This window comes from Pteronotus mesoamericanus, unplaced genomic scaffold (genome assembly GCF_021234165.1).
Source record: "Pteronotus mesoamericanus isolate MK-2021 breed Mesoamerican mustached bat unplaced genomic scaffold, CSHL_Meso_final contig_502, whole genome shotgun sequence".
Taxonomy (NCBI): domain Eukaryota; kingdom Metazoa; phylum Chordata; class Mammalia; order Chiroptera; family Mormoopidae; genus Pteronotus; species Pteronotus mesoamericanus.
In genome coordinates, this window is record NW_026555187.1 from 5,797,734 (window position 1) to 5,808,070 (window position 10,337).

The following is a 10,337-nucleotide window of genomic DNA, read 5'->3' on the forward strand; positions in this document are numbered from 1 at the left end:
ATGTTAAATTATTCAGACTATAACTGCTGAGAGAGGGGTATAATGAAGGCTGGTAAATAGGAACAGATTCTGAAGGTCAGAAGCCAACTTTGGAAGGGGAAGAACAGAGAATGCATTTCCAAAGAGAAGATGCACTGTTAGAATGATCATAGCAAACTTGGCAAATGTTAATTTAATCTGGTGTTTGTCTTAGGACTTTTTGTTGAGGTATGTGAGGATTTCGACAAAAAGGATAAATAGATATTTTTGTAAGTTACAAAACTTGTGTTTAAAGACACACAGAAAATAGGACAGCTTACAAAACTGCTGAAGTAATTACTTTTATTTAGGACAAAAATATGGCTGAATATTACCCAGCAATCAACAATATGGTAATTTGACCTTAAAATGTAAACTCCCACTGTATATGCAGCTGAGAATCTTGGCACCAAAGTTTAGGGATGCAAAGTCCTAGTAATATTACATAAAAATGCCACATTTTTTTTAAAGGCCCAAATTGTGTTAGACCAATCATCAGAGATGCATTTATTGCATTACAATTTCAGTCAGTGCGGCCCTCCTTAGCTGAATGTTCCTTAGCGGAGTCCCGCCCCTCTCTCTCACTGACAGTCCTAAGGAAACCAGTGAAAACAATATAAATCAACTGCCAAGTGAAATGGTTCCTGTGATGAAAAATGTGTAACTCGATAAAACAGACATTAGCAAATTCTCAAATCATAGGCAAACAAAATCACCGACAAGTAAGACTCTGGAAGAGCTAGACCTCTGAGTAAGAAACGGTGAGATGACACAGTGGGCGCTTTAAGAAAGAATGGTGTGCGTATCAAAGGGTACAAGGGGACCCTGAAACGTCAAAGATACCCAAAAACACTTAGGTTGAATTTTGTAAGAAGCAACTGTTTTTGTGAGAGTGAGAGGCCAAGGTGAAGTGAAGGAGACTCTGGCACTCAGTTGTGGGAAAAATATATCAAAACAATCTGACTCATTGTTTGTTTTAAGAATGCATATAGTTGCATCTATGATCAATATTTTCTTTAATGTTTATTTTTAAATAAAAAAAATTTATTTTTCAATATCAAGTCCTAACCAAACATCTTCCTCTCACTATTCATTTGCAAAATTCTGGTTCCCATTTTAAGAGATCTTTTTCTAGTCACACTTTTTCGGAATCACCTGTGTAGTTTTCCAAGTCTGCAGCTCTGACTTTCCTCAAGTTCCAGTTCCATACCCCGAGCTTCCTGATGGCTGTCATCACGAACGTACTTAGTCTAAGTCTGCAGTCAGTCTTTGACACAATCTAATACCACTCCCCAAGTTCACTGGGTCCAAGACTGGTATCACCACCGACTGGATTCGCCTGGTTCTTAACTTTGATTCCCACTTATCTGCGTGCGACACATGGTACCATTCATCAGGTCCCATCAAAGTGTCCTCAAAGCAGCCACGCATCCAACATGATCACAGAAGACATGACCAGACAGATCTCTAGGCAGGTCACCAATCTTCTGCCTCCACTGTGAATACCACCCTTCCAAAATAACTCTTGTAAAACACTACCTTCAACGTACGACCAGCTCAAGAACTTTCTGGAGTCTATGGGGCCAACACCAATGTTCCTGTGTGCTGCCCGAAACCTCCGTCCATCCACTGATCCATCGTATTGCACCAGCCTGCCCTTCCCTAAGCCCCAGGTAGCATCGTTCTGGTCTAGCGAGGTAGCTCTCTTCTCTCCCACACAAGCTGTTCTCTTTTTTGTTTCAGGTCTTTACTAATGTCACTTCCTCCTAGTATGTCTTGCTCTCAACATAACATTTCCTTCAAGGCGCAGATCAGTATTTTTCTTTGCAAAGTTGAAATCATTATACTTTCCAATAGTTCCTCACACTCCGAATCTTTGTTCGTTTTTTAAAGAAACATGCTGAATATGCAGAGAATATACATATCATGTAAATCCTCAGATGAACTCCCATTTTTGTTTCTTCCTTCCAGACTGCACACACAAGGGTGGAGACCATGCATTCCCACTAGGGCTAGAAGAATGTAAACCATAAATTCAATAAGCAACAAACACAGAAACACAGAAATGAGGTAAACACAGAAATAAAGATGGTAAACACAGAAATAAGCAAACTACTTAGACAAACTACTCATACAAATTAGTATTCCATTTTATAATTCTGCTAATGTGTCAAACGACTAACCTGACACAAAGACAAGATAACATCAAACATAAGATAACACAAAGAATATGATTCTTTGAGGTCTCTCCAGGGCTGGAGTATAAGGTACTGTCATTACACAAGACAGGACACAGTCAAGGCTGCAAAGTGAAATTAAACTAGGGATTTGAGTCACTAATTTAGAATTCTTTAATAACCTCTAGTTTATCTTCGAGCACAGAAGTTGCTGAATTGCAAAGCATCTCCTTCCTTTCCTAATAGTGATAAACATTCTCTGAAAATGCTCTGCACCGGTGTTCATCTAACTGGGTTCTGGGACATTTTATAGAGAACAAGATGACTGTTTCTTTAAATGGTGTCCACACATTACTCAAGTCTGAGAAACACTGCTCTCATCATGACTTTATCGCCCATTTTTTCCAAGGAGATATCAACATGAAACTTAGTAAAAACAGCAAAGCAAATACGACGCTTAACGTGCAAACGTTATGATAAGGCGCCAGGCGAAAACCACTGGTCTTCGGAGCGGCATCCCCCTTCTCCTTGGCCAGGTGCCTCCCCGGTGTGGGACGGATCCACCCACACTACGTGTTAGGGGGAAAAGCCAGCGTGGTCACCGGAGCCGGCGCGACAGCACGACCGCCAGGCTTCTCCTCCCAGGGGCTGGGGGAGAGCACCTGTCACCCAGGGTCACGGGCACGGACGGCCCGGACTCTCGGACGTGGCCCTGCGGCCGGGAAGGAAGGGCGCAGGTAGGACAAGAGGCAGGAGCCGGGAGGCTCGCGGTAGGAGGGCTCGCCGGCGGCTCTCGACGCCCGGCCGAGCCCCACGGTCCAACTGTCTCCGTGTCGGCCGGCCGGCCGCCCTCTCCACCACCGCGCCGAGCAGGCGGCCTCACCTGTTCTGCAGCGCCTGACGCAGCGGTGAAGGCTCCCGAGGGCGGGGAGCCGTGAACCGAGCGCATCACGGCCGACTCGGAGAGCCGGCGGGGTCAGCAACGCGGGCCTCGCTTCCGGGAGGCGCCGCTCCGCGCCGGGAGCCACACCGCCCACCGCCCTCACCTGCGTTGCGTCACCGCCGCGCCGGGAGCGCGCGCGCTGAGGGGCGTGGCTTGCGTGCGGGGCGGGGGCTCTGCCGGGATTGGCGTCGCTGCAGCGCGGTTCCGCGTAAGCGCACGAGCGCCGGTCGGTTCTGGGAACGGCCAAAGTGGGAGTAGCGTCTCGGAAGTAACTGGCACCGTAGCTCGGTTACCGCGGGTGCTAGTCCGCCTGGTTTTCAAGGAGCCGCAGTGTGCTTATGACGCAGTAGTTTAGCTTTACTTTGTGGTCCTAAGGATGATGAAAAATACCAGTTGAAAACCTAACAAAAACTAGGCATTTTTGCCCAACTCTCGGCATTTTTTACAACTTCGCCAGTAGCTGTACCTACTTTACAGATGGGGAAACTAAGAGGCACACTCATTCAGTGAATCTCTTAACGCCCACATAATTAGGAAGAGCCTAAACTTGCGGACATCAACGCTTATGCTAGGGAAGACAGATGGCCCCAAGACAGGCCGTGGTTGTGACAGCTAGTAAGGTGAACAAAACTGGTTCCTCAGATTGACCGCGTGACCAGTCATCATGATTTTTATCCTTTTTTCCCTCTTTTGTTACAGGTGAATAAACTGCTTTCCAGAAAAATGAAGTGACCAGCCATTGTAGCCACTTAAAAAATGTTTTTAATGAAAGCCCTAGAAAGGTCTACTCCATTACTTCTATTATTAATATTATTATTGATTTGAGAGAGAAAAGGAAGGGGGAGGGGGAGAGAGAGAGAGATGGAAACATCAATCAGTACAGGACCCACCGCCTGCGACCTAGGTATGTGCCCTGACCAGAATCGAACCTGCAGCCTTTTGGTGTACAGACGACACTCCAACCAACTGATCCACCTGACCAGAGCTATTCCATTGCATTTGTCAAGTAAAACAAGCTTGGAAAGAACTAGTTGGTAAACATTTTAAGCAGAATGCTTCCTGGTCCAGCACCAGACAGGGTCATCTCTTACTCGTGGAAATGTTTCATCTCTGGATTCAGATACTCTCCGTGGAAGAAGGCTAGCAGTGACTTGGAGCCTTGTGCTTTAGAACTGAATACTGTCTTTTTCCTCTCCTGCCACATCCCAATCATAAAACCACAGAATATTCCAGCCCAAGGGACTGTAGGAACTGTCTAATACAAGCCACCTCCTTTCACTGTGAAGGAACCTGGAACCCAGAGAGGCTGAGCGCTGTGCTCAGAACCCCTGGAGGCGGAGAGGAAAGCAGGACCAATGGCTCTGACTCCCTACCTCACGGCCCTTCTATGGCAATCTGTTGCTCTTTTTAAAAATGACCAGTTTGGAGGCTTATACATTAGAAACCTCTGTGCCATGTGCCTAGGGCTACCTCTGAGAGGCTGAAGTAGTTGGCCACTGACATGCTCCCTCAAAAGGATGTGACCTTCAAAGTCCTTACCATTTGACATACTGCTTTAGATTATGGCAGTGTTTCTTAAGAAGGCCTACGCTAAAATGCCAGACTAGTATTATTACCCCGTCAGTATTTCCTGATAATCTATATGTGATAATTATTTGGTAAGAGATAGGAAAGAAAAGTATAAAGACAGATGAAAACATGTAACATGGTATATCAGTTTCCTAGGTCTGCTGTAACAAATTGCCCCAAACTGGATGGCTTAAAATGAAAGAAATTTATTTTTCTGCAGTTCTGGATGCTAAAAGTCTGAAATCAAGCTGTTGGCAGGGTCATGCTTCTTTGAAGACTCTAGGGAGGACCCTTCCTTAGTTTCTGGTAGTTACAATCTTTCACATTTCTCAGTTTGTAGACACATCACTCCAATCTCTGCCTCTGTTGTCACATGATGTTCTCCTGTGTGTCTCTGTGTCCAGATTTCCCCCTTCTTACAAGGACGTCAGTCATATTGAATTTAGGACTTACTCTAATCCAGAATGAGCTCTTAATGTAATTATATCTGCAAAGACCATATTTCCAAATGAGGTCACTTGCACAAGTTCTGGGTGGGCATAAACTTTTAGGGGGACATTATTCAACCCAGCACATGAGAGGGCCATCTCAGTCTGGGTTATCAGAGAAGGCTTCTTTGAGAAGGTGATGTTTGTGGTCACACCTGCAAGACAAATAGAAATTAACTTGAAGAAGCATGAAGTCTGGGCCTACATACAGGAGTATTGCTTCAGGCAATGGAAACAGCAGAGGTTCAGAAGGAAAGGAATACAACTGGCAGAGTGATCCATCAACTTATCCTCACTAACAAGAGAAAAAAAACTAAGCTAATAGGAAATACCACTTATTGAGTGCTTTATGCCAGACACAGGTCTAAGAGCATCAGAAAACATTTCAAAAGGAATGATAAAGAAATACATCAAAATTCATGGAATGTAGATAAAACAGTACTTACCTAGAAATCTATAGCTTTAAAAGCATATTTTAGTAAAGAAAAAATTAGAAATCAATGATCTAAGTTTCCACCTTAAGAAGTTAGGATAAGAAAAGAAAATGAAACCCAAAGTGAATAGAAGAAAGGAAAATAATTTTTTAAAATAAGTTAGACAAAATTAACAAGTCACATGTTATTTCTTTGAAAAAATTAATAAAATAGATAAACTCCTAGTGAGAGTGATCAGGAAAACATGTAACATGGTATATCAGTTTCCTAGGTCTGCTGTAACAAATTTCCCCAAACTGGATGGCTTAAAATGAAAGAAATTTATTTTTCTGCAGTTCTGGATGCTAAAAGTCTGAAATCAAGCTGTTGGCAGGGTCATGCTTCTTTGAAGACTCTAGGGAGGACCCTTCCTTAGTTTCTGGTAGTTACAATCTTTCCTAAAAAAGAAAGAAGACACAATGAATATCAAGAATAAAAGAGAAACATCATTACAGATTCTATGAAAATAAAAGAATAAGAAAATATTATGAACAATTTTATGCTGATAATTTCAATTTAGATGAAATGGAAAGATTCTTTGAAAAACATAATAGCCCAAAACTGACACAAGAAGAAATGGAACATCTGAGTAGGCCTATGTTTTTTAAGGTTCCTCCTCACCCCCAAATTCCAGGCCCAGATGGGTCACCAGTAAATTTTATCAACCATGTAAGAAAGAAAGAAATATCTATCTCACATAAATTATTTCAGAGAAATAGAGAAGGGGACACCTTCTAACTTATAAGGTCAGAATAATCCCAACACAAAGAAATAAAATTATACATCAGTATCCTTTAGAAACATATATGCAAACATTCTAATAAAATTTGGCAAATCAAATCCAGCAATATCCACAAAAAGTAAGACAGCTTAACCAAATGTGATTTTCGCAAGAAGTAAAAGGTTGGTTCAACACTTTAAAATCAGAATAAAGGAGATAAATCATGTAATTCATATCCTCTCAATCAATGTAGAAAAAACATTTTACAAAATTTAACACTCATGACTTTTTAATCATTCAAGATTTTATATATTTATTTTTAGAGAGAGGGGAATGGAGGGAAAAAGAGAGGGAGAAAAACATCAATGTGTGGTTGCCTCTCATGCACTCCCTGCTTCAGACCCGGCCCTCAACCCAGGCATGTGACCTGATTGGGAATTGAACCAGCGACCCTCTGGTTCACATGCTGGCACTCAGTCCACTGAGCCACACCAGCCAGGGCTCATTCACAATTTAAACAAAAACACAAAAAGGCTCTCATCAACTATATCAAAGATGACCTTCTTCAGTTTGACAGGATGTCTACAAAAGAATGAGATCGAAGTACCTCGTTACATGTTTGTTATTTTTAAGGTATTAAATGAAAGGTTGGAAAATAATGTGACACCTGGACTGCAGAAGCCATCCTGCAACCATGAGGCAACGGCAATGCATGTGAGAAGCTAATACTAAACATGATGAAATAGGCAGATGCAGTTACTCATGTCTACCAAGGCACTGAATGAATACCAGCTACGAAAGCCCTTATTTGTTTAAATTACTTTTGGCTGGATAGTCCATTACTTGCTGTTAGTCTTTGAAAATATTTGTTGACTAGTTGATTGAAAACTAGAAGGGACTTCAAGGGGGCATATTTTCCGGCTGTCTTTCTTCAGTTAGTTTAGGCCTCATTTACATTTTATAGAAGAGACAGCTGAGGTCAGAAGCAAAGTGACTTGCTCAACTCCCAAACCTGGGAAAGGGACAGGATGATTAAATGGGAAGAGAACCAAACCGGAGGTGGAAACGAATCCTAGTCCCTGCTACGTTACTGACTGACTGCGTAAGCTTAGGAAATTGAGTTTACCTCATTGGTTCTCACCATCCATATATAATCTTAAAAAGGGAATGGGGAGCCCCCAAAACCCAAAGTGGTTCCTGTGGCTAGATTGACTTCTAAGGTTCCTTTTACGGTCTAAAATCCATGATATCTAAAAGACAAAAGAAAAACTAGAGACAGGTCTTCCCATTCCACCTTTGTTCTTCCCCTTCTGCTCCTCCTTCCTCTTCCTTCTTCTTCCCCTTATAAAAGCAAACATAAGATAGAAGAACCCTTTCCTTTAAAGAATTTTTAAATTTTATTTATTTTTTAATTTATAAATCATGTTTATTCTATTACAGTTGTCTGAATTTTTCCCCCTTTACCCTCCTCCACCCATCCCACCCCCACTCCTCACTCCCACAGTTAAAAAAAAATTTTTTTTAAAATTAAACTCCAGGTTCCTTTAAAACTGCATGTGGGAACCTTGATGAATGGATTAGGGGAGATGAACAACCATCAGTATTTAAAACCTAAACAGGATTTCTTTTTAATTATCTTTCTAAAAAAACCCCCAAAGTGGCAATTGCTTGGAATTCTGCTGGCTTTACTTTCCAAATGTTTTAACCCATCATTCCAGGGAGCCTAATTGGCTACACTGTCCCCCTGGGCAGCATGTGGGTGCTGGGAGGAGGTAACTGTGAGGTGCTAGATGTCCCGGAAACAAAGGCATTCAGTGGCCCTGGGAAATGAGGAGGCCTGTCGTCCTCTTCTGGTCCTGCTGGACTTCCAACGCACTCGTGCATAGACTCGTTTTTGAGCGACTTAGCTAATAATCATATATATTTATACAGCAGTTGTCTTCAAGGAGATCATAGCTCTTTACAGATATAATGTCATTTATGAGCCCAGCATTCCTAAGGCAGGGAATGGGCCAATGAAAAGTCTTATTTTATGGTGTTTTGTTATGGAGAGCAAGCACTTGAGATGCAGAAAGAGCAAGTGGCTTGTTCAAAGGATAGGGTTTTTTTAAACCCCTAAATTCGGCCCAGCTGCACCCTAAAGGGGTCGCATGGGATATGGAACATTAAACACACACACACACACACACACACACACACTCACATGCACTCACACTCAGGAACAGGAGAGGGCACACCTTCTGGTTTTCATAGCAGCGCCTTACATTTCCAAAGGAATACCCCATCTCGCACTCAGCCATTTGAATCACAAAGCACCCCCTGGGCTGGTTAGGCGGAGCAGTTTCACCCCCTGGCCACTGAGATTGGAACGTGAATCGTGCTGTTCAGATTAGATATAAGCCACATTTTTCAATAGCAGCTTCATCTGCAAAAAAAGAAATTTTGGTTTTCATTCCATTTTTATTTCCTTTCTCAAATCATTCAGACTTGGGCAGGAAGCAGTAGGTTGTTGGTTGGACATTCCCCTTGAATCCGATGCTTCTGTTCCTTCCCCCCCCCAGCTAACATACCATTCTACTTAGCATCCTTCACCTCTAGGTTGGAGTGGAAATTCCTAGCAAATCAATGGCGGGGATCAGTGGGGCGGTTAGATGTCATTCTAACATTAGACGTCATTCTATTCATTAGATGTCAGTTGCCCTCACACCCGCCTCCTTAGACACTCCAAGGCCACGACCGAGACACCTCCGGCTTTTTACTCTCACGTCCTAACACTTCCCCATATATTCCCTGTGTTCTGATACACATTACTACTTGCTTGCTCCCACCTCCTTTCTTATTTTATTCTTACTTTTATTTTTTCCAGTGAAAACAGCTTTTTTTAATTGAAATTATATTTTATTATGCTATTAAAGTTGTCCCAATTTTCCCCCTTGTTCCTTATTTTAATGCCTTAGTGTCTTTACACATTTTCTATGACTGAAATAACTTCCTCTTTCTTAACTTATTAAAAAAAATTTCTACTCATCCTTCCCTTTGCCCCTCCACAGTCGTGTTACAGTCAAGTTGTCCCTAACCTCCACTGGCAAAAGAGTGTCTCCTCTATCATGACGAGCCATTGTCTGGTTTAACTGCTGTTGGTCTTTGCTGCTGTCTTATCCCCCCCATGTATTGCTTGCACGGAGCAAATGTGAGTTCAATTCAACAAACACCTGTTGTGTTCCGGTGACCTGTTCCTCCCAGGCCCTGCAGAACTAAGGAGACTCTAGCTCCCTGCCTTCCACAGGCAGAAATGGGCATTACCCCTCCTGCTGCCATGCTTCTCTGCCCTGTCTCCAAATTCATTCCTGTTTGAAATCCACACTGTATAGGTGCTCAATAATGTCTACTTGACCTGAATTGAATAGGTTATCTGGTTCAAGTAAGGCTAACAGCTTCATCTGTCAGAATCTCTGGAATTCATATTTTCTTAACCAGCTTATGATTCTTCTTAGCTTTGAATAATACTTAGTTGCATGTATGTCAGTCTTCCATTATCTCTCCCATTGGACTGTAATCTCTCTGATGACAGGGACTGTGTCTTCTACTTTATACCCTCCAGTGTGCTTAGGACAGAGCTGGTACATAGGAGGTGCTTGAAACATGTTTGCTAAGTGATTAGTGAATGAATGAATGAATGAATGAATGAGTGAGTGAATGCTGTTATTTTCCTTCTTGATCAGAGGAGACACTAATGAAGTTACATAGAGCTTGTCAAGAGAGGTCACTTGTCTGCTTACTACCCTGCAAAGCCACTGTAGGGAGGAGCCTGAAGAGGGGGAGAGAGGAGGGGTGGTCCAGAGAGGGGCTGCATCTTCTTCGCAGCGACCTGATCCTGCTCGCCTGATGTGCCTCGCAGGAAGTGCCTTAAGTTTGGGGGCTTAGATGAAGCACTTTCCACTTAGATGA

General features: G+C 42.6%; 1 protein-coding gene across 2 annotated transcripts in view; it reads right to left on the reverse strand.

The window, feature by feature from the left end:
- The window catches only part of ENTPD4 (ectonucleoside triphosphate diphosphohydrolase 4), a 28,903-nt gene extending 25,630 nt beyond the window's left edge, over positions 1-3,273 (reverse strand). For both annotated transcript variants that reach the window (XM_054578983.1, XM_054578982.1), the window contains exon 1: positions 3,079-3,273. The gene's annotated coding sequence lies outside the window, so the exon portion shown is untranslated. The remainder of the gene's footprint in view (positions 1-3,078) is intronic.
- Between the last annotated feature and the right edge of the window lie 7,064 nt (positions 3,274-10,337).